This window comes from Pogona vitticeps, chromosome 3 (genome assembly GCF_051106095.1).
Source record: "Pogona vitticeps strain Pit_001003342236 chromosome 3, PviZW2.1, whole genome shotgun sequence".
In the NCBI taxonomy this organism is placed as follows: Eukaryota; Metazoa; Chordata; class Lepidosauria; order Squamata; family Agamidae; genus Pogona; species Pogona vitticeps.
In genome coordinates this window covers 142,130,803-142,155,150 of record NC_135785.1, presented here as the reverse complement: position 1 = coordinate 142,155,150, position 24,348 = coordinate 142,130,803, and the positions used below count along the sequence as shown (strand labels likewise).

Genomic DNA, 24,348 nt, shown 5'->3' with positions numbered 1-24,348 from the left:
TCTGTGAGTGTCAGATCACCAATAGCGCTTGATTACAGTGGCACATTCCAGATTTGATTGATTATTTACTTTTTTTAATTATCAGATTGGGGGGAGATATAAATGGCAGATGAAAACCATGCAATATTTCACAGCGGAACTTTATTGAGTAAAGTTTTATTTAGAACAAAAGATCAATGCTGATATTCCAGTGCTTCCTGTGTAATCTTTATATAAACATAGGCTTTTCTTGAATAGAGTTTATGGCTGTTAACTTAATAGAATGTTAATAGGTTAATGTTATGACTGTGTGTTCTGTTCCTCTATAAGAATTACTCTAACTTTCAAAATAATAATAAAAAAGAAGACACAAACCTTCTTGATGATGGCATACTTCCTAAAGGAGCACAAGAGAAGATCCCATAAACCATATTGACTGCCTGCATACCTATTGTCAACATTCAGGCTGTCCTTTGTTATGTAAAGTTTGACATCCTTTTTACTGGTGACAGTGGGGACACACTATTGTAGTGGGTCATTTCCTGATGTTTGAATCATGGATAAAGGTAAAGGTAAAGGTTCCCCTTGACAATTTTTGTCCAGTTGTGTTCGACTCTAGGGGGTGGTGCTCATCCCTGTTTCCAAGCCATAGAGCCAGCGTTTGTCCAGAGACAATCTTCCGTGGTCACATGGCCAGTGCGACTTAGACACGGAACGCTGTTACCTTCCCACCGAGGTGGTCCCTATTAATCTACTTGCATTTGCATGCTTTCGAACCGCTAGGTTGGCGGGAGCTGGGACAAGCGACGGGCGCTCACTCTGTCACGTGAATTCGATCTTACGACTGCTTGGTCTTCTGACCCTGCAGCACAGGCTTCTGCGGTTTAGCCCGCAGTGCCACCATGGATAGAGAAGCACAATATCCCGCATTCATAAACTGGAAAGTTTCTGTTTGTTTGTTTGTTTGTTTGTTTGTTTGTTTGTTTGTTTGTTTGTTTGTTTGTTTGTTTGTTTGTTTGGGGAAGAATTGAATTTCTTGGCTTTTTAAAATGTAACGTTCAATACATATACACCACACACAAGTTTCAACAGAAATGTTCCTCATGTAGTATTATTACCCAGTACTAGAGGATCTCAGAGGATGAGCACATGATCTGTACTATGGTTGCCAGGAGGGGATAGAAGCAAGAACAGCTTGGATGCGGCTGCAAGTCCCTCTGTGCCAAAATATTTTGAAGGGCTGCTTTTGACTTAATGAAATAGTGAAGCAAAAGTGTGAGTGAGTGCAACACATAAAAAGGAGAAACATGCACACCCTTTAACCTCTGAAGTTAAACTAATGTTGCTATTTCTGATCCATAGAATGCAGACTAGAAAGCTATGTCCCAATAAATGCTTTCCATCATTTCGGCAACCTGAGGAGGGGAAAGTTACATATATCAGACTAATATCTCTGAAAATGTTGTGTATATGTTTTCTGAAACATGTCCCCTCATCTTTAAAATTTGTTTTTTTAAAGGGAAAGGTTTGAGTTAGCAAAGATTGTCCCTGGAAACCAAGGTCAAAATCATCCATATTGTGTGAAAGACAGTAAAGAAAGACAGGGACAGAAATCGACTCATTTGAAATGTGGTGTTGGAAGAGAGCCTTACAGCTACCTCAGAAAGTCAAAAAGGCAGAAAAGTGAATACTCAATCGAGATAGGCCTGACCTTTCACTAGAGCAAAAATGAGTAAATTGAGGCTATCCTACTGTGCACATATAATGAAAATACAAAACTGATTTGAAAAAATATTGCTGAGAATAGTAGGGGAGGAGTAGAAAGAGAGGAGGATGTAACGTGAGGCAGGTTGACTTAATAAAGGAAGCCGTAGCTGTTAGTGTGGAAGACCAGAACGGAACATTATCCCTTTCCAAGCACAAATGGCTGTTTGACCACGAAGGAGTTTAAAAATTCTCCTTCTGAGAGTCAGCTAATAGGATCCTGACTGAGAAGGTCAAAAGTTCAGATTGCCACAGACCTGGACCTGATTTCCCCTTTGAAGACTTGGGTGAAGAGCCTTGGTCTAAGAAATTATGAGAGAAGGTTTACTGAAAGCACTCAGGGCTGGGACAAACATAATTGCACTGTGCTTTTGTGATGCGGAAATACTTTGAATATGCCTTACAAAATTGCATATTAATTCCCTGGTGAAATGTGGCAAAATGTCCCCCTTTCTGGAGGAATGTTATTCTATTCCTTTCTTTATAGCAAGACTCTTTTTAAAAAAACCCTTCAAAGAAAAGCTGTGTTTTGACTGTTTCTGTAGCCTTTCACTGACCTCCAAACATTTCTCTCCTCTCTACCCTGCCATGAATATACAATGATATATCTACTTGGCAATGGTCTTGCTGGTAGCCCTATTCCATAAATGCTCAGCCTTGTAACCAAGTGGTTGTTTTCCCCTTTTGGAAGACTTTTTTTGAGGATCAATATTTCAGCCCTTGCAGACGGGATTCTTTTCTCTTTTTTTTAAGGCAGGTGAGACCAACCATTCTCTTCCAAGATAAGCAAGAATTATCTTTTCAAACAGAACTGCAGAGCTAGAAGGAAAGCTGTGGATCGTTGACTCCAGCTAAAGTCAAGGAGGCACAGTGGGAAATGGGTTACAAACATTAGAAATTCATTCTAAGACTTCAGAGTTTACAAAATATCCTCCAAAATTTAAATGAGTTAGGGAGAAAAGCACAAGTCTTTTCCTGTATCTGTTCATTTAATAGAAGGAATAGAGTGGGGTCTTGACTTGAGAACTTAATCCGTATTGGAAGGTGGTTCTCAAGTCAAAAAGTCTGTAGGTCAAGTCTCCATTGACCTACAGTGCATTGAAAACCGATTAATCCCGTAAAAGGCCGTTTTTGTTCCATTTTGGTTTTTTTCTGGTCTGTAAGTCAATTCTCAGGCTGCAAGTCAAACCTAAATTTTGCGGCCAGAGAAGTCTGTAATTCAAAAAGTCTGTAAGTCAAGCCGTCTGTAAGTCAAGGGTCCACTGTATATGCTTCTTATTTTTTCTCTCTTCTAAGTCCTTCTAGCACATTTAGTCTGAAAGTGAGCTTTTCTAGTGAGTTCTTAAGGCCAATATTCTTAAGTTCAGCATTTACAGAACTGCAGCTTAAGAAACTCTCCATGTATGAATATTAAATGGAATACTAACTTAAGCGGTGTGTCTTTATAAATATTATTTGAAATTCAATTTTTTAAAAAGTCAACATGCCTTAAAAAACAGTGGTTTTGTTGGAAGTGCATGTACCATAAATCAGCGGTCCCCAACCTTTTTGGGACTAAAGACCAGCTGAGTCTCTGAGAAAGGCACCCCCACCTGCAGGTTCGTGCGCTCTCTCGGGCACATGCGTGAAGGGGTCAGGGAGCGCTAATGCCGGCACTGGCATGCGCGCAAAGCAGCTGTAGGGAGGGGAGTGGGTGCAGGAGAGGCAGGAGGTCCTCCATCCCCAGGCTAGCTGGGCAGCAGCAACACCACCTCCAGCTGCTCACTCTCTTGTGCCTCCGCCCGCCGCCGCCACCATGCCTCAAACTGACGGCTCCGGCTCCGGAGAGAAACAATCAGCTATGAGGCGCCCCTCCCCTCCTGCAAGGATTTAAGGCATTTGCTCCCGGCCCTGCATTGCTCCTGATTGGCCAGCCCCACACCCTACCCTCTGGGCCCCCCTGGAGACTTGCTGGTTGGCTGCTGTCCTGTGCCACTCGGGGGGGAGTCCCCGCCTCTATGGCCCATCCCCGCCCCCCTCGCTGGCTTCCCTGTAGAGTGTGTTTCCTAGGTTGATGCCGCCTGCCCACTTCAGATTTGTGACGGACCCAGTTCTCTCATCCCCACCCCCCAGCCTTCCTTGGTTGGGATCCGTGCCTTTCCCTGTGCTTTGTGCATGCGTGCACATGCGCAAAGCAGCTGTGGGGAGGGGAGTGCATGCGGGGAGGTCTGTCTTCACGGTCCGGCTCTGGCCACGGACCGGCACCGGTCTGCGGACCGGGGGTTGACGGCCTCTGCCGTAAACTATAGGAATATATTATATTTGCAATAGAGTCTTTACAGAAAGTAGAGAACAACCATGGAATTGAGAACGAACACCTGTATCATATAGTCTGTCCAAAATAAGCAAGATTAGTTTAAAACTGAATGAACCACAATAACTGCTTATCCAGTCCTTTCTTCATTTGGCAAATATTGTGTTCTAGTTTTGTTTTCTTTCTTTCTTTGGCAAATATTATTGGTACATTCTAATCTTGTCCCTTGCAGTACGAGATTACAGTTTGCAGAGCTGCCAAAGCTACTATTCCTTATGATGTTTGGCTTTTAAAACAAATTTTAAAACCCTCTCTCTTAAAGATTGCATGAAAGATAATTGTTACCTGTACTTTAGAAATTCATTTATTTCATCCTCTTCTTGTACCCAGTTTTACAGGCTTTTAAAAGATAACAAAATGTTGCAAACTTTTTCAAGCAGAGATAATAGTGGGACAAAATTAAAGTGTATGTATGTTGCAGGTATTAATAACTCTACCATAGTTTTAGGATGTTGTTCCCTAATAACAGTAGCTTATAAATATGTGGAATATGAGGAATACTCTTGTTCTCAACCCCTAATGTGATGGCTTATTTTTACATCGAGAGTGAGATTTTTGGCCTCCTTTACTATGTAGTAGTTCCTGTAAATGCAGTGCTTTGATGAAGTGCACCAGAGTTTATTTCTCAGTTCAGATTCATAAAATAGTTGTGATATCTCTGCATGCCTTGTAAACGAATAAGCAGTTTATGTGTCCTGAAAGCTAGCCTGTCCTGTTCACTCAAAGAGAACTTACATATGCTGTAATTGGATCAGAGCTTTGACTTACTCATCATGTAAATCACAGGAAAGATCCTTAAACGCTTGAGTTGATTTTTCATTAAAGAAATCCAGCACTCAGATTAAATACTCAGTGTCACTACTATTTGCTTATTTTTGCAGATGCAGTAATGATAGCTGACAGCAGAAAGTTTTATTGACTAAAAAAGTAAACTCCTTAGGAACTCATATTCTCATCTTTCTTAAGATGGCTTCAATGAAGCAGTTCAAGCCACAATGTCTAGGTCCATTTTATGGTATTTTGTTGTCTAATTTTGAGGACCTGCATAGATCTGCTAATTTCAGGCACCAGATCAAGCAGATTTAGAATTACATTGAATTAAATGCAATGAATTACTGTTTCAGGGTTTTTTTCCCCATTGCTTGCACATAGAACAAAAAATATTAAAAACTTATTTCAAATGCTTTTCTAATCAAAATGTAAAATAGTACTTAGCTTTGTAGATCTTGGCAAAATTTATCTGGCTATTCAAACTTTTGCTGATAATTTTTGCTGGCTATTAGTAGAGGTTTTAACAATGGTATCTGACTGTGTAAGAGCAATTCAAATGCAGGTCCATAACCTGGAGCCTATCAAACTTAATGGAGCCCACAAGCCGCAAATAAGCTCCCTAATAGGGGTTCAGGAAATGTTCTGTTTTTGTTTCTTGCAGGTTGATTGGCCATTACAGCAGGGATGGGAAACTGTAACTTTCCAGATGTTGTCTGACTGCAGCTCCCATAATCAGAGCTTGAAAAATCTACTTGTCGGCTCATCTGTGACAAGTGAAAAAACACTGCTTGACGAGCCACAGCTCCTTCCATCCCTCCCTCCTTGCCTCCTTACCCTCAGTCCGTCTCTCTCTGATCCTGCAGTCCTCCCCTCCTGCTTCCCATTGCAAAAGGAAAAATAGCCCTCTTCTCACGAGAAGAGAGTTCGAGTGGCACATAGGTATATATAACTGTGTAGGAGAATGTAGAGTAGTCCCATGCTGGAGAATATGGAAATTCCCTGCTCCCAATTTCAACCGAACAACCTGGCTCCTTAAGAGGCTGGGTGCTTTTGCTTTCAGTTTTGTTTTTGCTGGAGACATTCAAAAGAAAGGCATTCAAAATACAAGCTTCATGACCCCACAAGCACACAGTTAATAAAGTAACCCAAGTCTGAGGGTATATTTATTTTGGGTTTGTACACATTGTTGTGCAGAAAGTGCCTAGTTTAAATTTAAATATAAGTTTAAACATAAATTGTAAGGCTATAGTCTGATCATGCTGATTGGTGAAATTTTTGACTGGTGAGACATTCTAAAATTTTTCGAGCCCTGCCCATAATGCATCACAATTGCTTATGCTGACTAGTGCTGACTGAACATGTAGAGGGCTGCAGCTGGCCACCCCTGACTATTGTGTTCTAGTACAGTGGTGCTCCGCATAGCAATGTTAATCCGTTCCAGGATTAACATCGCTATACGGAAACATCGCTGAATGGAACAAAAAAAACCCATAGGAACGAATTAAACCCTGTTTAATTCGTTCCTATGGGGCAAAAACTCACCGTTCAGCGAAGATCCTCCATAGGGCTGCCATTTTCGCTGCCTCGGTAAGCGAGGTGCGAAACGGGCGGCCATTTTGGAACCGCTTATCAGCTGGGTGGCGGGCTCTCGGGAAGGAGTGCGGGGACCTCCTCCACTCTCCTTCCCAAGCGCCGGCCGGCCTTTCCCCCCAGCTGGGTGGCAGGCTCAAGCGGCTGCGGCGGCTGCAGGGTGGGGGGGTGTCCCGAAGGCTTCCTGGCAAAGACCTGGAAGCCTTCGGGACACCCCTACCCTGTCCCCGCCGCCGGCAGCCACCCCGCGCCACCTACCTCAGCCGTGCTCGGATGCCTGGAAGTCCGAGAACGGGTGGGGTAGGCGGTGCAGGGCGGCTTCAAGCGGCGGCGGCGGTGGCTGCAGGGTTGGGGGGTGTCCCGAAGGCTTCCACACCTTTGCCTGGAAGCTTTCAGGACACCCCTACCCTATCCCCGTCGCCGGCATCCGCCCCACGCCGCCTACCCCAGCCGTGCTCAGACGCCTGGAAGTCCGAGAACGGGTGGGGTAGGCGGCGCGGGGCGGCTTCAAGCGTCGTCGTCGGCGGCTGCAGGGTTGGGGGGGTGTCCCGAAGGCTTCCACACCTTTGCCTGGAAGCCTTCGGGACACCCCTACCCTTTCCCCGCCGCCGGCAGCCACCCCGCGCCGCCTACCCCAGCCGTGCTCGGATGCCTGGAAGTCCGAGAACGGGTGGGGTAGATGGTGCGGGGCGGCTTCAAGCGTCGTCGGCAGCGGCTGCAGGGTTGGGGGGTGTCCTGAAGGCTTCCAGGCCTTTGCCTGGAAGCCTTCAGGACACCCCTACCCTGTTCCCGTCGCCGGCAGCCACCCCGCGCCACCTACCCCAGCCGTGCTCGGACGCCTGGAAGTCCGAGAACGGGTGGGGTAGGCGGCGTGGGGCGGCTTCAAGCGGCGGTGGCTGCAGGGTGGGGGTGTGTCCCGAAGGCTTCCAGGCAAAGGTCTGGAAGCCTTCGGGACCCCCCTACCCTGCCCCCGCCGCCACTGAGAGCCTTCCGAGCTCTCAAAGGGCTTTCACCAATGTCGGAGGGGGGCCCTTTCAGAGCTCGGAAGGCAAATGTTGGCGGTGGCTCCGGATTCCTTCCGAGGCCACCGCTGACATTTTCCCCCAACTGAGCGGCGGGGCTCCTGCTGAGCTGGGGGAAAATGCCCCTTCCGAAGGGGAATGCAGGCGGTGGCTTCGGAAGAGTCCTTCTGAGGCCACCGCCGGCATTTTCCCCCAGCTGAGCGGCGGGGCTTCAAAGCTCCCGCCGCTCAGCTGGGGGAAAATTGGGCTATGGGGAAAAATGGCAAAGTGATTTTCCCCCATAGTCAACATCGTAAAGCGATCGCAAAAGCTATCGCAAAATCCGCATCGGTATGCGGATTCATCGTTAAACGGGGCGCTTGTTAAGTGAGGCACCACTGTACTCAACTACATTTTGCTGGAAGGGGATGAAGAGGTCCATCTTCATCTGTCTGAACAGCCATAGCAAGATGCACAGATGTTTGTGCTAAATATTCTCTTGCATCAATCAATCAGTTAGGGCAGCACAGAGATAGATTATTCACTTCACCTGTTGCTTTCTCAGAGTTGTGAAAGTGCATAGCTATATCTCAGCATTCTTGTGCTGTCTGGAGAAACTTCAGTGAAACTGGTGTGTGTGTGTGTGTTTAATCAGCAAAACACATGAAACTGAAGGAGGTGCTAACTAGAAATGGCCCTGGGGATTCAGAGTCCCAGACTATTATCTGCGATGACTAATGGTTGGAATTGAAAGGAGATGCACTCACCATATCTTTTTTGCAGACAGGGACACAGACAAACATATATACATGTGCACTTCCCAGTAAATGTCAATTGTTCCTTCTTTTTCACACTCCTGCTCTTATTTGCCTGCTCTGTCCACTGTGTTGGATTGCTTCACATGCACACTATTTGGGTCTTTTGTTTACAAATTGCTTAGATAAGAGAGTGCTCCTGATTGTGATCTGAACTCGCTTCCAGAACATGTATACAAAACAAACAAACAAACAAACAAAAAACCTTTGAGTTACAGAACCTCTGACAGTGCACCTGATTCCTCAGCATCAACCGAAAGTAAAGAAAACTCAAATAACCTTAAAAAAAAAGGGTTTTGAATGCATATGTACACGCAGACATACTGCAGAAAGAACATCTACTCCTCACACGGTGCAAAAAGCTCTCTCATCCTTCTGGGATTCTTGCTAGGTTATGAATTAAGTTGTGGGTTAAAATATGTGACTAAATATAGTTATATGAGAGTAGTGAGGAAATGGATTCCATTCCATCCTCTGAAAAGGAGGGAGAGAAGAAACTTAAGGATGTCACTTAAGAGCCATGGGTACACTGACACTCCTAGCTCTTTAGTTCAAGGAATAGGTATTGGGATTAAGAAAAATAAACTACTAGGCCTTTATAGGGGATAGCAGCCCACCGAAGCTGTACAATCTGTTCCTTCTTAAAGCTCACATGTTACACTTTCAATTTCCAGATAGTACATGACCATTGAGGCACCCTACTAATAATAGTATGACTAAAACTGGGGCAAGAGTACTTGCTTCTGTCCCATGTATCATGAAACCCCCCAAATGCAAAAAATATGTAGGAAAAAAAACCAAGAGAATGTTTTGATCAGTTCTACCTGCAACAACCTTTTCATGGATTGCTGCCTTGTCGTGGCGAAGGGGCTTGAGTAACTCAGAGAAGCTATGGGCTATGCCGTGCAGGGACACCCAAGAAGGACAGGTCAAAGTGGAGAGTTCCGACTAAACATAATCCACCTGGAGTAGGAATTGGCAAGCCACTGCATTATCTTTGCCAAGAATACCCCATGAACAGAAACACCCCATGAACAGAAACAAAAGGCTAAAAGATATGACGCTGGAAGATGGGCCCCTCAGGTCGGAAGGCGTCCCAACATGTTACTGAATGAATGAATGAAACCAAATCAATATAAAATAGATAGATATATATATAATTATAGTTTCGTAAAGTCAGTCAGGGTAATAAAATTCCATTAAAACATGATAAAAACTCCTCCTTTCCAGTTAATAACATCATATATCCTTAATATAAGTAAAACTTTAGCCAGTGTTTCACCTACCCAAACATTTGATTACGAATAACCATTGCTGCAGCACAGAATTTGGCCACTTGTCTTATAATATAAGGGGTATTGTCAGAGAGTAGCAACTGGACATAATCCTCCTCTGATCTCCCAGGAAGTTTACAGATGATAAAAGCTCCATATGAAGATCCTGATAGCAAGTACAGAAAAGGAGAACATGACCAACTGATTCAACTTTATCACTATTACAAGGGCAAAGACAAACTGACGTAGGCAAACCTCGATATCTTCCTCCAGAAGCTTAGAAAGAAATACATTCAGCCTAGCTAGCGTAAAAGTCCTTATGGCTATAGATGACATAGTGCTGGCTAAATACGAGGAGGTGATAAAAGCAGATTTCTTAAGAAAGTTATATTTCCGAACTGGCCAACATGGTCCTGTAGTTCAGTGTCCCATACCCTTAACTTCACTGCTTTGATGGCATCCATGAGACCCATTGCTATATGTATACTGGGGGAAAAGCCAATTTTCAATATCTCTTCAGTTATATGCTTCTTCCACTCCAACTGAAAGGAATCTAGTAGGATCAGTGGGGCCAAGCCTTCTAATGAAAATTCAGTTTAAGCCAGTATTTCACCATAAGGACTTTAACCCATGCTTTAATGGATATTAACCCAACCTCTAAGCAAAGAGCCACATTGGAAGTACAAAGTGGAACTCCAAGAATGGCTCTCGCAAATTTGGTCTGGACAATCTCCAGAGGTCGTAGATTAGCGTAATTGAATAGTTGAGAGCCATAAAGCATTTGTGAAATAATCATGGCCTTAAAAACATGTATTGCCAATGGTACATGTTTACCCCCATCTCTGGAAAAACCAAAGATCTGTTCCGGAAAATTGGAGATATTAAAGGAACATTTTGTGCAAAGATGGATATGATAAAGGACAAAAATGGAGGGACCTAACAGAAGCAGAAGACATCAAGAAGAGGTGGCAAGGATACACAGAGGAATTATACCAGAAAGATTTGGATATCCCGGACAACCCAGATAATGTGGTTGCTGATATTGAACCAGACATCCTGGAGAGTGAAGTCAAGTGGGCCTTAGAAAGCTTGTCTAACAACAAGGCCAGTAGAGATGATGGCATTCCTGTTGAACTATTTAAAATCTTAAAAGATGACACTGTTAAGGTGCTACATTCAGTATGCCATCAAGTTTGGAAAACTCACAGTGGCCAGAGGAGTGGAAAAGATCAGTCCCAATCTCAAAGAAGGGCAGTGCCAAAGAACGCTCCAACTACCGTACAATTGCACTCATTTCGCACGCTAGCAAGGTTATGCTCAAAATCCTCCAAGGTAGGCTTCAGCAATATGTTGACCGAGAACTCCCAGAAGTACAAGCTGGATTTTGAAGGGGCAGAGGAACTCGAGAGCAAATTGCTAACATGCGCTGGATTATGGAGAAAGCCAGATAGTTCCAGAAGAACATTTACTTTTGGCTGTGGTCCACACAGTCAAAAGCCTTTGATTGTGTGGATCACACCAAACTATGGCAAGTCCTTAAAGAAATGGGAGTGCCTGACCACCTCATCTATCTCCTGAGAAACCTACACATGGGACAGGAAGCAACAGTTAGAACTGGATATGGAACAACTGATAGTCAAAGCTATGGTTTTTCCTCTAGTGATGTATGAAAGTGAGAGCTGGGCCATAAAGAAAGCTGACCACCCAAGAACTGATGCCTTTGAATTGTGGTGCTGGAGGAGGCTCTTGAGAGTCCCCTGGACTGCAAGGAGAACAAACCTATCCGTTCTAAAGGAAATCAACCCCGAGTGCTCACTGGGAGGACAGATCCTGAAGCGGAGGCTCCAATACTTTGGGCATTTCATGAGAAGAGAAGACTCCTTGGAAAAGACCCTGATGTTAGGAAAGTGTGAAGGCAAGAGGAGAAGGGGACTAAAGAGGATAAGATGGTAGGACAGTGTCATCGAAGCTGACAACATGACATTGACCCAACTCTGGGAGACAGTGGAAGATAGGAGGGCCTGGCGTGCTCTGGTCCATAGGGTCATGAAGAGTTGGACACAAGTAAACGACTAAACAATAACAACCTGCAACAAAGTATTTTAACATATTATTGTACTTGAGTTTTAGCCTTCCCTCTTTTTCCAATGTTCAAAAATGTGAAAAAAGTTCAGCACATAAATATAAAATAAAGTTCTGTACTGGAAAGTATTAATAAAACTGCAATATGCTTGCAAGTCCATTTGTATTGAAATTTTGAGGTGGTTAACAATTTGTTGCAGCAAAAACGAGAAATCCTACAGTGCTTTAGAACCCAACATCATAGTTTTTGTGGAGCAAAGCTATTATTTTGAGAAACTGGATGCCTATGCATAAAAACTTAATATCATTGTAAATATATTAGTATTAAAGGTTCTACAAGACTCTTGCTTTTCCACTTCACTTACTTTTTGAAAACTGATAGCTTTAGGACAAATGGGAAATTGAAGTGATGTTCCTTAGTGTAAGCAACATCTATTGGGATTAAGAAAAAAGATTCTTCCTACTACAGCATACAAACCAATTACCTAATTCTCAAACTTCTTAGGAAAAAATATATGAAGTAAAGTAATGTATTTTCTTGAAAATATGCTCAAATAGGTTACATTTCTGGTATAGTATTGGAGGAAATCCTGTTCATACAATTAAATATATCATTTTATTTTTATACTGTATTTGCTATTGCACCTTTATTGATGTTTATAAGAGCTGTGAGGCGAAGGTCCCAGAAATTTTATTCCAAGGCAGTGGAATAAGACCAGGGAAGAATGTATATGGCAATGTTACATTGTATAGATTTTCTACTATTGTGTTTCCAGATAGAGAGTACCCACTAATTTTCAAAAGAACTTGCATCTTTCCTTTACATTACAACCTAGGTAGTGAAGTAAGCTGTTTAGCAAAACCTGCTTTAAATCAGGTTTTGTATTATGGGTCTTAGCAATATCCATGAATGGAAACCTCTGCTCTAGTAAATTGTGTTAAAAGAGGCTTGTCTCCTGTTATTTATTGCAAACCAGTATACAAGGTAGAAAAGTGATTTATGCACATATGAGACCTAGGAAGTTGAGTGGGAAAAGAGAAATAATGTTACAGATTCTAAGATACAGTATTTAAGATTACTTTCACTATAGTTGGAGTGCAAGCCAAACAATTTTACGTTGAGGGCTGGAGCAGATGAGGATGATGCATTGGTGGCTTTCTGACGGCTTCCACCAGTGGAGTCTAGTGTTGCTGTGGGATGACTTTGCCATAAGAGGGCCTGCTTGTGCTTTTAGATGCTTGAAATGATGCTGGTAGAAAATAGCCCATTAGGAAGTCCTAGAGAAAAAGTGCAGGGGAGGGAGGAACCAGTTTGGATCTAGGCCTGTGGCCTGTGCCAATCCTGGGAGTTAGCATAGGTTGCTTTCCCACTCGCGCCTCACTTTTACTAGGAAGAAGGTACAGTTATAGCACGGTCTAGCAGACTGAAAAATCCCACAACTCTCTGCCACCCAACAGATGCAGTGTAAGAAAAGCATAAGCCAACAGGTTTAGAATGAAGTGGGATCTTTGCTGTTCTCAGGGTGCTCTGTAAGTCACTTTCTTCCTGTCCAGAGTGATGGATGATTTGGCTTGCTTATAAAAGTATCTAATATTTATTTATTTTATGATTGTCAGCCAACTAACCAGCCCATCAATCATACCATATTTAGGAGTGGAAAGGATTCCCCCCCCTTTTTTTGTTCTACTGGTGTTGTTAGTTACTTTCAAGCTTTGAGATGCAATGTGCACTTAGCATTGTTGGTTGCAGCTTTCTTGTTGAAATACATGAATTGGTTGCAAGAGTCTTACCATGTGTACAGGCATTTTCAACACTGAAGGGTCTGGCAGTACTGCAAGATCTGGCAACACCTTTACCTCTTTCTTAACATCAGGATATTAATGCTGTTTAATCTGTTGGAGTGTTGTGACCATGTATATAATTAATTTCTTCAGAACAGAGATGTTGTAGACCAGTGGTCCCCAACCTTGGGCCTCCAGAGACTTCCACCTCCCAGAAATTCTGGCCAGCAGAGGTGGTGGTGAAGTCTTCTGGGAGTTGTAGTTCAAGAACATTTGGAGGCCCAGGGTTGGGGATGACTGTTGTAGACAGAACAGGTTTCCACTCTTACAAAGTCCTTTGGTTATTAACAATAGTGTGTCTTTAGGATGGTGCACTGGCCTTTCAAACAGACACTAAATGTAGTGTTGATGGGTTTTTGACAATTAGGGTCTTATCCTGTAACGTTACAATGTGTTTAATTATAACAATTTCACAAACGTTTTGAAGTGATTATTTTTAAAGGCGGCCCATGGAGTAAAAGATATAGAATTAGAAACTAAAAGCGGTAGATTTTGCTTAATCCATAGTGTTTTTTATCCTGAATTTGAGTCTTAACTTAATCACTTAAATTTAAAATGGAGTGGGACTCAGCAGGTCTCATATGAAGTTCTTGCCTTAAATCAGTTTATGGGATGAGTTAGTAATATGTCGTTTAAATCCTGTGATGCTGACAAGGCTTGATTGTAAGTAAGTTTAATTACTGAATTGGGAACTATGTAGGAGTTGAAGTAGTAATAAATATGGGAGTGAATGTGTGGGTGTGCTGGCTGCCTTTACCTCACCACTTGAGTAATCATAGTTGGTCCACACATTGTTGGGATGAAAAAAGGTTTTCAAGAAGGCAGCTTTCATTTTAATAATTGGGCATTGGATGTGAAGGAGCCCAGATACCATTTTGAGTGACGTTTACATAAATTAAGAACTATCTCTATATTTGTTCTCGGTTTCATGTGCAAACCTTTTACTCCCTTCGAGTCAGGAAAGCATACACTGGGTGATACCTTTATTAGTTTCCAAGCAAAAAGGGCAGCAACGACATTTTAGCTGCCTTTCATCTCAAAGTAAATATATTGAGCTAGCCAGTCATTCTGCAGAGCTTGATAGAACAAAACTGAACAGGTGGTTTGGGTTGAGAAAATAAAATAAGCAGTATTATTATAGACAGGGCTTTTTAATTCTTTTTGCATATTAGTTGAGTAGAGTTAACTGGACAGCTCATGCTGAGAAACCTGAAACTGGGAAACAGCAACAGTTGTAGAAGTCAGACAGTAAATGGAGTAGTCGTTCACAGATAGACCCCAGTGGTTTACAGTAAAGCAGAATATTCAAGACAAGACCAAAAAGAGTTGTTCAGATATATTTACTCTAATTTGGAAGCCCACTTTCTAAATCATATGTAGTGATGACTTCATTTCTGTGATTAAAGTTAGTCATCTGTTTATTGTTCCAAGGTTAGTTAAATTTATTCACTTGGGAATATGTTAGCAATTACATTTAGATTGAAGGCTCTCTTCTGTTTTGCTGATGTTTCAAAGAGGAAAATGAGTGGTGGGGATGGAGAAAAATATTGTTTATCGTGTCCAGTCACATTTTCCGAGTAATCCCTTGGTGCTAGATGAAGCCCATGTTTGAATATCCTCTGAACAGAAATGAATAATAAGTCTATTAGAAGTCTAGTATCAGAATACTTATTTCTGATTTGTAGACCATATGGTGTAAAAATGTTCTATTTTACATTATTCAGGTTAAGATGAAAGATTTTGACATAATTTGGAAAAGTAAATCATTAACTTGGATCTTAAGTTTTTGATGGCAGTTTTGAACATAAAATGCTCCTTAGAACTTCAGGAAAAAATGTTGCACATGGAGGCTTTAATCTGATTCCTCAAATAGTGTTAAAATCTGTGGGATTTTAGCAACAATGGTGCAGAATTTTATAAAATATTATAACCAGCAGCAAGTCTCTGAAATAACATGATCAGAGCTGCAGAAAACAGAGTATTAGGAACAGCATATATATCACATTGATATTTAAGGGATACTTAGGTTTTTGCTTATATCTGTTATATATGTATTATATATTTTTGAATACTTTTTAATAATGGTATTTTATTAATTTAGTTTCATGACATTTTGAGCTGTTAACTGACCATTTTTACTGACCCAGCAGATTTTGAATATCAGCAACTATTTTAGGAATTGTTGATACATTCAATTGTCTTATTTTAGAAACTAGCATTAACCATATGAAAATGGCCAGAGACTGATCTAGTGAGCGCTTAGTTACTTCCTAGTCCTGCCAGGCAAAACTAAAATAATCTCCTCTGAGACCACAAATACTTGTTTGTATTTTTTGTAATACAAACAAGCTAATCTATACTTTCTACTTTTCTTCAAACTTTAAAAGAACTTATCTGTGCAATGACTGGAGATAAGAATGAACCATTTCCTGTTTTATTTAAAAATTGTTCTTTAAAAGCATTTCTGTATATCTTCTTCCACACTGAAAATGTTTGTGAAATTTTTGAACCTTCTCAGATTTTTTTTTTCATTAGTAATAAGTAGTAATAAGCAAATTAAGAACATTGGGAACCATAAGTGAATAATGAAATACAGAAAACGAGGAGATATTGTAGCCTTTCTTTTTTAATATAAAACAAACAATCATGCCATATCATTAGCAAACAAATAATAATCACGGAGACACAGAATGGTATTAAAAGACAAGGAGGCTTCGTGATGAAGACAGGAGAAATAATAGAAAATTGTGAAAGGTCTGTTGTTGCATCTTGTAAGGAATAGCTAGAAAATTAGATTAATCAAGGAGCAGACATTTGGAAGAAAGTTTGTGCGAATGCCTGACAGTCTTGCTCTTTCCCCTCATTTCAAATGTTGGCAGGGTAGTAGGCAGCTCCAAGGGAAATGTGCTCCTTTCATACTTGAGTAATTGATGAATTGTATGCAATATGCAAATGAGAATCCATAAATCTTATGAATGACAGCTTAATTTATGTGAGCCTTAATGAATGCAGGATTAGATTTTAATTAAATATCCTCAAAGGCACCCTGAGTAGTCGGGGTTTTTAGGCCTTTTTTTATTATTATTTGAAGACTCTCTTCCCCTCCCCATGCAGTTGCATATTATGAAAGCAGAAAATCAAGGAAAAGAACTTAGGAGAAATGTTTTACATTTTAACGATAAGCGTTGTACAGTTTTTGTACAGCAAACAGTTCTTCGGTTGATAATAGGCATTTAACCAGAATATCTACAGATCTTTTTATACTTCCTACACATTTTGCCAAATTTGATTATCTTTAATTGCTGTTGGCATCCAGCATTGGTGAGCTATTTTTAATTAAAGGAAAAGTTATTAAAACTTTCCAGAATGTATTAGTCCTAAAAAGTTTATTAGTATCTGATTTGGCTATATTAATATTTCCATTGCTGAATTTGTCCTACTAAATTGAGGGCTTTTGTTGTATTAATTGTTGTATGTATTCTTCTTAGCAGATGCTGATATTATCTGTTTGCTCATGTGAAATAATTATACAAATCTAAGAATTTAAAGAGTAGCTGGTATGAAGCATTAGAAGTGCTGCTGATCTCAATGACAAAAATAAGGCATGCATTTTTACTCTTTGACTCAATTAGATGAAAATGTTTTCAGCGCTGGCTGGGTCATGCTCAAGAAATATTGCTGCATCTTCAAAATACGTTACATATTTTCAGTGCAGCCAAATAGTTGGCTTTTAATTAGGCAATGAGAAGTTCTATGAACTTACGATTAATACATAAAGCATGAGGTACTTTATTATAGGTCAGTACTTGTGCGCACAGGCTTCTCTTCATGTAATAGAAGTTCCCCTTCTTCCCCTGTTCTCAGAGACTTCCACAAACTTTCCAGAGCAGGTTTTGTGTAGTGACGGAGGGAATTCAGTCACCCCATATCTACTCTACTGGTGGAAGTGGTCTCATCAGCAAGAGCAGGATTTCACTTATTGAGCATACTCAGTATGAGTTAGAGAGCAGATGCAAAAAAGCAGAATTACACATCTACCCTGGTACCACACACACTGAGGCAGCTCATGGGCACTGGGATGGACACTTCATTCAAGACGTTTTGGAGAGTGCACCCCTGCCCCATTCTCAAGGTGTCTGTGACTACATATATCCATATGTATGAGTAGAAGATGACAGCAGAGGCAGTGTGCATATATATGTTATATATATTATATATGTTTGTGTGTGTTGGTGTGTGTGTATGTGAATTGTGAAAGAAATAAAACATTTGATGAACTAGCAAGCTGAAGAAAATAGCTCTAGTAAATGAATAGGAGAAAGGTTTTTATGGGAATTTACGATTCTAACTCACAGAAATAGTAAATCCCATGGATTGAATCTAGATTTGTAAATCGTACTTCAGAGAATCACAATCCCAGTTCATAATGTATTGTCCAATATCTGCCCTCATTGATGTATAACAGGAAGTGTAAAGAAGTTCCATTCCTAAACTTTATTTTTCATAATTCTGTTTCATTATCAGTGACTGGACCATTGCATATTCTTGTGACTCTTCATTGTGTTGGCTCAAAGGGTTGATTAAAACTTATGTAAATGTTTTTAAATTACAAAAAAAGAAAGCAATTCACCAGCTACTTGGAAATGTTGCACCCATTAGTTTTAATGAAACAGTGGCTGCATTTGTAATCAAAACCATCTCCTAAATGTAGTTTAATATAAACATTTTGCAATTTCACATACTATGTGTAAAATTACTCAATTACTCTTTTAGCTGAAGGACTTAGTTCCCCCATCAGTCCATCAAGAATGCTGGAGGTTGCTCAGGACAGATTCCTTGCAAATTTTGCTGTTACTCTGTTGAATTCTGCTTATATGTTTTGGTAGTTTTTGGTTCTAGCAGTAGTGTAAAAATAGATTAAATTATATTTCACTGGATATATCTTCAATCTAAGCAAACAACAAGAGTGTTTAGTTTTTAGAATAAATGGCTATCAATTTTTGATAGATGAATATGCAAAGGATTTCAATTATAGTAGCATGCTGCTGTTTGATTGTTCTTATTACTCACTTATTACTCGCGTGTAACAGGAATCTATCATTATGCTCATGATTCCTTTAAAAAAATACATGGAAAATGGCCTAGAGCTTAGTGTTCATATTGTGTTATTATATATTAGGGGACAGGTAAGGAGTCATGAAGGTAAGCATTAAACTATGCTTACCATGTATTCACGAAGGCTTTCACGGCTGGGATCTAATGGTTGTTGTGGGTTTTTCGGGCTCTTTGGCCGTGTTCTGAAGGTTGTTCTTCTTGACCTTTCACCAGTCTCTGTGGCCAGCATCTTCAGAGGACAGCACAAACGGCGAAACGTTAGGAAGAACAACCTTTAGAACAAGGCCAAAGAGCCCGAAAAACCCACAACAACCATACACTTACCATGCTTGTAGTATACATAAACATTTTCATGGGGAGGAAGACAAAGATACACATTTGTTAGCAGGAATGTGGTAACATATTCCAGTGATTTCAGCTATATAAAACATATTCTGAAACAATCCTACTTTGTTTACAAATTCTTTTCTCTGTAGCAATGTCAAATAACCAATCATTCTTAAAATACCCTATGGTCTCCAGATGCTCAGTTATTTAACAGAGAAGAAAACATTTAAACTTTTTTCAAAATAAATATAATTAAAATTTTATCTTATCATTGACATAACTTTTAATATTTTCTGCATCATAATGCACAGGCACTACTCACAGTCACTGATGTGACACTCTCTTTTTTTGGCACTTGCTAGGAAGCATCCTATTCATAATTTATTCCCGTGCTGATATAGTGAAAGTGTTATGTTTAGGGAAATTGGCATGTAGTCAGGACTGTTTATGCTCTACATTAATTAAAAACAACAACAAACAACAAGAAAATCTGTGACCATATTAACTAAAATTCAGCATAAAGAAAACCTAAATTATGAGTCCTGTACAAATTATGCAAATTAATGTGTTAACATAACATATGTACTTTCATTGTATTTTGTGGTTTATTTGGCTTTGACTAGGAAGGGAGAGCCTATGCTAGACACTGATAATTCAACATCTAACTTGATTGGATTTGACTGAGTTTTGGAGATTTCACTACACCCCTCCCATACACTTAAAAGAGGGGGCAAACATGATTCTGGAATACATATAGTACTGGCTTTTGGCTATAAGAAGAATCATGGACTATAAGAAGAATCATGGACTCAAACCTTTTTTCATACACTTTATTTTAGTAAGAATAGATTTAAGAAATTGATCTTTCTTAACTATTTTTCTTCCATGTGTCATAAGGAATTCGATAACCATACGCTGTATGTTTCCCCCCCTTTTTTGCTGTAGTCTCTCTCTTTCCCCAAGTTTCATTGTTTTTCAGAAAATAACATTAGCAGTGCTTGTTACACTGTAGAATATTTATAACAGGAAACAGCTGGGGAAGAGTAATAAAGAATACTTTTCGTAAGAGTTTTTCATTATCGCATATCACTATATGATAAGTCACATTTATCTGGGTGTAGGAACGTTCTGACAGGTGTAAAGGATAGCTGATTGATATAAACTCTGTATGAAAATGAACCTTTAGATAAAGTCATCTTAGTTAAACTGATAAGTAAAGTACAGAGAACATAAGTGTCTGCTATTATGTATCATTTTATTGCCTTTATGTTGATCTTGATCTTTTAAGTGGAGAGTAAAGCATTGACAAAAGATGAGTGAATGTAGGCATTTGTATAATGCACTGTTAACAGAATATAATCTTCATATCAAGGACAATTTAACAGGGAAAAGGACTCATATTTCATTAAATTAGAGGCAGTATCTGGTTAACAAAATAGAATATTTATTCATGTTTAAGAATTTGCTTTGTAAAATGATTATTTCTTAAAAGAATATTGCAATGAACAGTGTGCCTCAACAGTGGAACAGCAGCAATGTAATTCTTTTCTTAAATATAGTCTGTCACCTCAAACAAGGCAAGGAATTATGCAGAATCTCATTTATTGTAAGTGCTAAGGATGAATAGCTTTATAAAACTATATTTCACGGATCCCTCAAATTCCTGAAAAATCTAGCAAGATTTCATCAGTAAGATCAGTAATGCTAAAAGAACTGCAGATAGGCATGCATGCACCTTACGGTAAGTTCATATCCCAAATTTTAACTTGGGAAGTGTACCAGCTTTTGTATGAGTTCAACCTCCAGATTTGGTGGACTCATCTTTGTGTTCCTGTCATGATAGTAGCAGTTGGGAATCATCCAATGAAGCCTGATGGTGTGGAATTGAAGACAAAGGAAAATAAGGTTTGTATTCACGATATTTATAGTCCAGCTATGAAAATTGCTATCTCCAAATGAAGACATATTCTCCAATTCGGAAGGCTTTAAAAAATAAGGTCTGGATAGCTTAATGGAGAACCTATCAATAGCTTCTGGTTATGATGGGTGTATATTGTTTCCAGCGTTAGAGACAGAATGCTTTTCAGTACATGTCAGGGAGAGATTGAACTCGTGTCTTCTCAGCTTGCCATAGGCATCTGGTTAGTTACTGATGGGACAGATTCTTGAGCTAGGTGAGTCTTTGACTCTTCCTATGTCTTTATTGCCAGTGGGACAGTATTTGTAGACTATTTGTCAGTTCAAAATACAGGTATCGGAATGCTGACTCAGATGCTTAGATGGTCATTGGCAAGCTACATATAGTAGGTTGCCAATAGTGACAGAAATTTTTAGAAAGAAAGCATAGAGTCAGTTGTGATGTATTTTCTGGCCACAATGAGAATTCAGAGTTCCAGTGCATTGAGCATTAGTTTAGGGTTATGTTAGGTCAGGGATGTGCTTAAATATAAAGTTTTATGTTTCCATATTTCCTGAACCCAGTGAAGATTCCAATCAGTAGGGAACAATCTGCTGAGCAGCACGATACTGGTGCATCTTCATTTTGGCATCTTGGTTCACCAGCAAGTATTCTGGGACATATTATTTTTGTCAAATACATTAACTGGAACAAAAGTACACAAATGTTAAAATTCAGCATATTTTTAGTCCCAGATGGTTTTGTTTTGTAGGAAAAAAAACCTTCATAAATGGCAAAGTGGCTGAAACTAGTGGGCACTGTTTATGACTATACAGGTGGAAATTCCTACATGGTAGGTGTAGCGTTCACTCTTAAGTAGTCATGTTGCAGGCATATTCATGTTGCAGGCTAATGTTGCTGAGAGGCGGAGCTGAGAGATATGTAAGAGGGGCAGAGTCAGAGAGTGAGTCAGAGTGAAGCGAGTGGAGAGAGCAGAGAGAGAGATAAGAGTGGTATTTGGGAGATCTGAGGTGTGATTAGAGTGAAGAGTGAATAAGAACTGTTATATCAAATAGAAGATTGATATTGATGATAAATAAACCTGTAGAAGTTACATATGTGTAATTATCAAACATCTGTAGTCAATAAACTAGCTTTATTTAAAAGACAGTGAAGTTTGGACCTTCATCTTCATCCTTCCATAAGTAATGTTGATTTAGTGATCAACTGGTGGCAGCGGGTAAAAAGGGCAGTAGTTTGCCTTTATGTGTTCTGTGTTTGGGGAGTCAGGCAGGGGCCACGAGGAGCGAATGCCACAGTAGGTCTCTTCTGCAACAAAACAGGATAAAATGTGTTGTCTTAGTGTATAAGCCTTAAATAAAATAAATGAGTGAATAAATAAAATGAAGATCAATTGATGTGGAGAACTGTAATAGATTTCCATCAAGCAAAGGCAGATCAAGAGTTGTGGAATGCTTTGCTTCAAAACTCCTCAGAAAATACAGAATTAATTGGAAGTATATGGTTTTACTGTTGCTCTGAAGTTATCTGAATTTGTAATCCAGTATATGCCTATTCAAGTCTGTTTAATTCAAATGCACATATGAAATATGTTGCTTACTGCTTTTGGACTGGACAACTTGATTCCCTCTGTACGAACTGAAAGATACATGTGTACTGAAGTGCTTTCTGACTATGGGCACTGAATATTATACATGGGTATTTTGAAAGTTAACCACAGCAAGTTTCATGGTAGTGTAGAAACTCATCAGATTTAGCACAATTAATAAAAAAGCAACACAAAAGCGAAAGGCTTGACCCGTTAATCTGATCATAGACATTTACAGTGAAGCCTTCTGAGCCACCCTTTTAAAAAAATCATGTTGAACAGCAGCTGGAGATACATGAATAAAGTCAGTTATGTTATCGACATATCCCTGTATCTGACATGCTACTCTGTGGTTAGCATTCATTCGGATTAGGGTTTTAGTAAACAAAGACCAATTTATGCTTCATATGAAAGTAGAGCTATGGCAGCTGGACTCCTGAATGGTAAGTAACATTAGGCCCATATTCTTTCAACGTTGAAAGCTCGACTTTTATTAAATCATACTAGCTCTTTTTTTGGGTAGAACTCTGAATATCGGTTTTAATCTGCACATGCAGCTGTGTATGGGGGAGAATCCCCTGTTTGCTTTCCAGGAGATTTTCCCTCCATGTACATTGCAGGCGTGGGAAGATACTCAGGATTGCTCCTACTGCCAAGATACAGCAGGTTAACCCCTACTACTTCCACGCTAGGGCCTTAGTGGGCCCCAGTTTGGACCAGTTCCCCCATGCTTACCTTTGATTAAAAAAGAAAACAGAGGTGTGGCTGCTTTCTTCATATTCGAAATAATGCATAACTGTATCCCAGGTAAACTAAAAAAACCCAAAAACAAATAAAATACAGTGGTGCCTCCTTTAGCGACGTTAATCCGTGCTGGAAAAAATGTCGCTAAATGATTTAATCGCTAAGCGATTTTAAAAAGCCCATAGGAACACATTAAAACACGTTTAATGCGTTCCTATGGGCTAAAAACTTACCTGTAAGCGAAAATCCTCCATATCGGTGGCCATTTTGGGTGCCTCTAAAGTGAGGCAAAACAGCGGTCACCATTTTGTTTTTCCGGTGGCCATTTTGGAACCGCCGATCAGCTGTTAAAAATGGGCACTTTGCCATGATTGCGTCCCCACGATCATCGCAAAGCGATTTTTAGCCATAGGGGCCATCACTAAGCGATCACTCTGGCGATGGCAAAAAGTCCATCGCTAAGCGATTTCACCGCAAAACGGAGTGATCGCTAAGCGAGACACCACTGTACTTAATACTTTGGAGTCAGTCGCAAGATCTGCATCCTGGTATAATCTAAAGAAATAAACTTTTTTTCAACTATTGTTTGCAGTATTTTATAAAATTAATTTTTGAAAATATAACACAGCTTTAGTGGGTTAAAACAAATATGTATTTACACGTCTTGGCAGTATCTGAGAGGCCTTGTTTTCATTTCTGGTCACCACCTCAGCACACTAATCAATGAGGCATGAACTGCTATCTGCAGTAAAAGAAATGAAAAATAAACCAGAGATAATCCTTCAGTTAAAAGGTTATTCTGTGCGATAAAAGCTATTTTGTTAATTTATTTACTTACTGGTACAGTGAGATAAAATGAGGGAACAATTAGGGAATTCAAGTTGAAAGGATTTAAAAGGGCAATGACAACTTAATATTTTAGGTTGTTTTACATCATCCAGAAATTTCTTTCTCAAATTAAAAATATCTGCAGTGAGATTATAATTGGGCTTCAGTGAATAATAGTTTCTCCCCAAGTACAAATCTTTGGCTGTAAACTCTTAGTGTAGACATTGACAAAGCTGATTGAACAGTGATTCAAAGGTGCCTTTGCTTTTATAGCATAGTTTTGCTATTTGGATTAAGATGCCAAAACCTATTTTGCTACAGAGCTCTGCTGCATATTTTAACTTTTACTGATAGATA

At 40.0% G+C, this 24,348-nt stretch overlaps 1 protein-coding gene and 1 long non-coding RNA gene across 7 annotated transcripts in view; one reads left to right on the top strand and one right to left on the bottom strand.

Annotated features, from left to right (window-relative positions):
- The window catches only part of DACH1 (dachshund family transcription factor 1), a 514,217-nt gene that overhangs the window by 160,127 nt on the left and 329,742 nt on the right, over positions 1-24,348 (top strand). The window lies entirely within an intron of this gene.
- LOC144588292 (uncharacterized) lies at positions 8,378-23,881 on the bottom strand. Its single transcript, XR_013543790.1, has 2 exons — positions 23,823-23,881; positions 8,378-22,139 (listed from the first exon to the last, which is right to left on the bottom strand). It is a non-coding gene; the product is annotated as an uncharacterized LOC144588292 (long non-coding RNA).